Source organism: Schistocerca serialis, chromosome 7 (genome assembly GCF_023864345.2).
Source record: "Schistocerca serialis cubense isolate TAMUIC-IGC-003099 chromosome 7, iqSchSeri2.2, whole genome shotgun sequence".
In the NCBI taxonomy this organism is placed as follows: Eukaryota; Metazoa; Arthropoda; class Insecta; order Orthoptera; family Acrididae; genus Schistocerca; species Schistocerca serialis.
The window spans coordinates 205,318,905-205,325,414 of record NC_064644.1 but is presented as its reverse complement, the minus strand read 5'-3'; the positions used below and the strand labels follow the sequence as shown (position 1 = coordinate 205,325,414).

At 43.6% G+C, this 6,510-nt stretch overlaps 2 non-coding genes across 2 annotated transcripts; one reads left to right on the top strand and one right to left on the bottom strand.

The window, feature by feature from the left end:
* Positions 1-2,334: 2,334 nt before the first annotated feature.
* Trnas-cga (transfer RNA serine (anticodon CGA)) lies at positions 2,335-2,409 on the bottom strand. Its single transcript has one exon. It is a non-coding gene; the product is annotated as a tRNA-Ser (tRNA).
* A 380-nt stretch (positions 2,410-2,789) lies between these two features.
* Positions 2,790-2,864, top strand: Trnas-cga (transfer RNA serine (anticodon CGA)). The gene has a single exon. It is a non-coding gene; the product is annotated as a tRNA-Ser (tRNA).
* The last annotated feature ends 3,646 nt before the right edge of the window (positions 2,865-6,510 follow it).

Below are 6,510 nucleotides of genomic sequence, written 5' to 3'. Positions count from 1 at the left end.
TTACATAGGTAGTGCAGGTGGTTCTTGCAATACAAATCGTCATCTGCATTAAGTAAAAAATTTCTATATTTGTTGCCTCCAGTTTAGCACAACTTAAATAATATGGATATAACAAAGACTGGGTGATATCGTGCACTGTTGTACCCTTATCGTACTTCATTTATTACATCTGTACGACAAACAACTCGAAGTAGAGGTTCAAAGGGAATAGTTCCTCATTAGAGTACAGTAAACGAAACACTCGCATAAGCATAGGATCAGTGATAACAAAATAAGATCGACCAAGTGCTGTCAAAAGAAAATCTTATAAATAAAAAAAATGGTGAACACGAGTAAATGTACTATAACGGACAACGTCGCTTACTACTATAATAACAACGAAAAAAAGAACAACATGTCACATGGAAATATGTTCAGGTCCCCTGAGAAACTGTTCGGCATTATTATTTGCAAACAAAATTTCCTGCTTCCGTGTGTTTTTGGCGTGGTGAAATCTTGGGAAGTATTTGTGGCAATTCTCTGTATTAAGCCACAAGCAGAGCCGTTGGTTCCTACAGCTTCCTCAAGACAGTAAATGAAATGCCTTGTAGTGAGACGTAGCATTGTCGAATTTCTAGGACGCTTTACGTTCATTTGGCAGTGTAGCTCATTCAAAAATGGTATCTTGATCTTTTGATCAATGGAAATGCGTAAGGTAATTAATTAATACACTCAAGTTCAGAAAAAAACAGAATGCCATGAACGAATAGATAGTCGTTCATCTTCACAGGACATGTACATTAGTGTGTTCTGCAGAAATGATTAGTACTTCAGTCACCTTGTTTCAGCACGTGGCCTGTTGCATAGTACGCACACGGTCCGCCATGGGCCCTGATAACTTGTTACATAAGTGATGGCACTGACGCGAATAAGACGGGAATAGCGTCGTGTGGTGTAGCCACTAATGCTGCATTCACCAGGTTCCGAAGTTCATATGTGGTAGTTGGCATGGGTCACAGCGCTGCAGCAGTCGTTTTACCATATCCCATATATTTTCGACTGGCGACAAGCCTTGCGATCTGGCGGGCCTTGGCAAACGGCTGACATCCGTTGACACCAAGAAGGCATGTATCCGAACAGCAACATGTTGTCGTGCATTATCTTGCTGAAAAATGGCATCTGGGGTGTTGTGCAGAAAGAGTGTGGCTACGGGTCGCAGGATGTCATTCACGAAGACAACACTGGACACAGTGCCCTGGACAAGCACCAACTGTGATTTGTGGTTCTAACCAATAGCACCCCACACCACTAGGAAGTTGTATGTCGTGCGAATGCAGTCAATGTGATGCCCCTCCTGCCGCCATTGGCGATTCAAAATGCGGCTGTTATTTTCGAACACACATAACTTGGATTCGTCCGGGAACGTTCCTGTCCCCACTGATGTTGTTTCGTACACTATTGCCCTCTAGCATGGTTCCGCACATTCGTCAATGGTAGGTGGAGAAGAGGACGACGCTCATGTAACCCATGCCCTAATAAACGGCGACGGATTGTCTCGTCTGATTGTGGACGATGTGTTACACTGTGACGCTGTTGCTCCAGAGCTGAAGGGGCCCCAGATCTGTCCTACAGTTCCATTCGGTAGAGGTGCCGACTTTCTCGGGTGTTGGCCTGGTGGTGCGATCTGATCCTTTCATATTCTACGGTCTTCCGTGAACCATTCTGCTCACTGTCGTTGCATTGCCGAAACATTTAGGCCCACACGAGCAGCAGTTTCCCGAATGCCAAGATCCATTACCTCCGGCTCATAGCGACAATTAGAGCCGCAAATATATTTTACTGGTCGGTAGCGTTGCGCCGCGACATCAGTGTTGACCTTTTACCAGCTGGTCGACATGGCTCAAACGCTAATCATCTCTGCAGAACATGGTAATGTTCGTATCCTGTGAATATGAACGTTAAATCTGTAGTCGTTCAAGGTGTTCTGTTTTTTTCTGGACATAATTGAATGTACCTCACTATAACATGACTAACGAAGCATCCTCTTTTACCGCATCGACTGAATTTTTGTTTAGTGCCAACTAATGAGACACGTTATCTTCTGCGAAAGGAGGAATGACAAATAATTAATCTGTATGTCTCAGTATACGCAAGGGTCGTGACATATCACAGAAATGTTAATTCAGCAAAAACAATATACCGAGCGAGGTGGCGCTGCGGTTAGCACACTGGACTCGCATTCCGGAGGACGACGTTTCAATGCCGCGTCCGGCCATCTTGATATCCGATTTCCGTGATTTCCCTAAATCGCTTCCGGCAAATGCCGTGATGAAACTTCCTGGCAGATTAAAACTGTGTGCCGGACCGAGACTCGAACTCGGGACCTTTGCCTTTCGCGGGCAAGTGCTCTACCAACTGAGCTACCCAGGCACGACTCACGCCCCGTCCTCACAGCTTTACTTCTGCCAGTACCTCGTCTCCTACTTTCCAAACTTTATAGAAGCTCTCCTACGAACCCTGCAGTTGGTAGAGCTCTTGCTCGCGAAAGGCAAAGGTCCCGAGTTCGAGTCTCGGTCCGGCACACAGTTTTAATCTGCCAGGAAGTTTCATATCAGCGCACACTCCGCTGCAGAGTGAAAATCTCATTCTGGAAACATCCCCCAGGCTGTGGCTAAGCCATGTCTCCGCAATATCCTTTTCTTTCAGGAGTGCTAGTTCTGCAGGGTTCGCAGGAGAGCTTCTGTAAAGTTTGGAAAGTAGGAGACGAGGTACTGGCAGAAGTAAAGCTGTGAGGACGGGGCGTGAGTCGTGCCTGGGTAGCTCAGTTGGTAGAGCACTTGCCCGCGAAAGGCAAAGGTCCCGAGTTCGAGTCTCGGTCCGGCACACAGTTTTAACCTGCCAGGAAGTTTCATATCAGCGCACACTCCGCTGCGGAGTGAAAATCTCATTCTGGAAGTGCCGTGATGGTTCCTTTGACAGGGCACGGCCGATTTCCTTCCCCATACTTCCCTAATCCGATGAGACCGATGACCTCGCTGTTTGGTCCCTTCCCCCAAATCCATTCAATCCCATCCTAAAATAATAACGTAGTGGAAACGCAATGTCAGACCTACCATACGTAGACAGAATGGACATTTCATTATTTCCTATATAAGTGCTCACGGAATTCTTTGCAAGTGATATGCAAATTCTTATACGTTAAATTATTTCTTGTTGGGTTGGATGATCATTAAAAGGATATTTCAAAGGAAAGCATTAGATTTCTTACAAAGTTGTCTTTTTAGAATACAAGGCAATAAGCCAGTTTATGAAATTGGCTGTACTCGTGCACAATTTAGCGTGATGTACCCGGTTTAACAAACGTCTCAGCTGTAGTATCTCTCAGTAAGGAATCAGGTAAAATGATCGGGAGGGAATATACAGGTATGTGAGGGAATTTGATCGTCACGGAATGAAAATCACGTTAGAGACTGTAAAGGGATGAGAATTATTAGCAAGCATACGGCAATGAGTCAGACGAGGAATAACTCGTACAGGGCCAATAAATGAACAAAGTGCACTTCAGTCGGCATCTTACGTAAATTTCGAGATAATACACCATACGATCTGGGATAATTTAAATGTAAAACTATTTTTATTATCGCGAGCGCGAATCTTTATCAGTTAATTCTACTATAGTAAAGAGTCAGCCGCTCGCCACGTGGTCTCAAGATCTGACTCATAAAGCAATAAGATTTTGTGTCGTGAAAATTACTACCTCGGAAATATTCAATTTGCAGACGTAGTGCAGAACAAGGTGGAATATCGATAGGGGCAAGAACTTTCAACATAAGGCATGAAAGACCATACTTAATCCGGGTACTAAGTGGATCAACATGTATGAAAAATAACGTACAATACTGTTACACATAGTTCAATACGGCTCAGAACTTCGCGGATTTCACACTCAATAAGCATGAAAATTCGCAAAGCATTTAAAGGGGAACAAAAATATTCTAATTTCGTGCCCACTAGGAACACACATGCTTACCAGCCAAGAGCTGGAACACGACTCCTGCAAAGTCAGCCTCTGTCCTTTGTTCATAGCGGAGACAGAGAGGTGGTGCCCGCTTCACTAGCCAATGAGGATGGGCAGAAAAGCCGCAAAAGCAGACAGCCCGACCGAGGCTGGATGGGTAGTGATACGCGTAAGTTCATTCAGGGAGACCTCGCTGCGCCATGATAAGTATGGGAAAATCGAAGTTTTTAGAGGTTGGTGCTACTGTTTGGGAGGGCTTCTACAAACTATTCAAAACGTTCTCCATGCTTTCAAGCTAAACGGCCAAGGTGGGAAAGGAAACCATCACTGCTACAGGGAGAGACTGGTGAATTTAAGGAAAAGTAGAACTAAATACGTTGTTCCCATCCTCCCTCAAGTGACTCTGAGATTAGAAATTAAGCGCAACGAAAACATGCCCTTGTAAGATTGGAAATGATATAAAATATGAGAGGAGTGCGAAAAATGTATTAATTAGATTCTTTCTTGTTGGATTTTCAGGAAAACATTGCATGTAATCAGACGTGCCTCATTATGAACAACTTTTCCTATACTTACGATGCTTGAAGACTGTGATGCGGTTCGAGAACCTTCGAAGCGTGTAGGTCGGCTTGCGACAATCAACTGAAGTGACCGCCACTTCAGGACAACAGAACGTGAAAACAGGTCACCAGAACAGGCGAAATGGAGCCACACTGCAGGAGCCCAAACACTGGGTAGCTTACACAGTTGTGGCGGTTTTCTGAGCTCACCTAGACACACACGAGTCTCAGCTTCCCGTGCCCATGAATCAATGGTATGTTGATTGGGACCCGGTCCGTGACATCAGGAAACTTAACGGGAGATACTTGCCCGATGACTCGAGATGTATTAGGATTGGAGGAGCAGTTTCTCCCCATCTCGTGGAGGGAAGCTGTATGGCGCAAGAAGTAATATATGACTGGCGCAGGAGTGCTTTACCAGATTTGTTCATGGTTTTAGCTTTTGGTGCAGACAGCACTTGGAGGTTTTGGTGAACCGGGATGTAATATGTAGAAGCAAATATTCGCTCATGAACTGCAAAGGAGAGTAATCAATTTGATCTCGGAGAACAGATCTGGTTTTGTACTTGGAGCCTGGTCACAAAGTTGGATCAGGTCAGAAGGAGGAGACTGAGGTCCGCCGTTCAACCCCATGACTGGGTGCACATAGTGAGCACTCCGCAGCAAAGGCACTAAGAATCTTTACAGTAAATTTCTCTTATTTCATCGTGCTCACACAGCATCAGCAGCAGTCACTGTCAGATTTAAGTACATTGTAGGAATGTTTTACAGGTTGCAGTTCACAATGACTGTCATTCGTATTAATCACAGTCACATATCTTTATCCATCGTTAAAATCAGAATTAGAGTCAACACCCTTTGTTCAACTTTGTCAAACGCCTATCAGGACACTTCACTTGATGAAGATAAGGAATAATATAACCTATATGTGATGTTGACGAATGGTCTATTTAATTCGTGTATTTTAGATATAATTTTTGCGTGATATTGAACTCTGTCTGTTATTCAAGTAGACAAGATGTCTGGATTACCTATATTAATTTTAATTATCTACGTGGCAAATAATAGCAGTAGTCTCGGAATAAAAATCTTTGAACTTCAGTTTCACTACACAGGCCCACTCTCCTTATCATTCACATTTCATACCCGTTGTGTGTAACGGTCACCGTAGTTTCACCTAAGTGGTGCTTTTGTGTGTTAGAGATACTGAGAGAGAGAGAGAAGTACTAATATATATAAATTGTTGTACCCTGCCGGGATGTGGAATTTTGTCGTGTAGTCAGGCCATTGTTGTAGAATAAATCTTGCACGTGAGCTATTGCCTGAAATTACTGACTTTTCCTCAATAAACTTAATTCGCAGACCGATAATTTGTATTTAATAACTGATTAATTTCCTACAACAGGATTGTAAACCATTAGTTCCACGGTAACTGTAGTGGCTGGCACGAATTTCTTTCTGCTCTGTTTTTTTTTCCTCCATAGCTGAATAAATTTTTTGTTTGTGTTTGAGGTTTCTATGCCACATTTTGTATTTTTTACGGCGTCGGTACGGGTGTTGTTCTTACACAAATTTTATGTATTGTATTTGCATCAATATAGGATTGATTTTTTTCGGTTAGTAGGCGGTTTTCATTCGGTTTGATATACGTTAGAACATCGTGTGGATGATAGCAAGGGCCAAAGCATGGGGAGAGTAGCAATACAGATTTCCATATGGATCAATTGCAAATCAGGAAGGTAGAGTTTGAGTACGAACTGATCAACTTCCTTGCAGAGCAACCAGGGCGGAGTGATGACATTATGGAGAAGGTGTCATCAGATTGTGAGGCACTCAATGATACCGAGGATTATTGGGGAGCAGGTTCACAACTTATAAAAGCAGTCTTCCAAAACAAGCCGCAAGAGACTGAGAGATCAGTTTCGTCACCAGAGCGACGTGGAGCTGTACAAC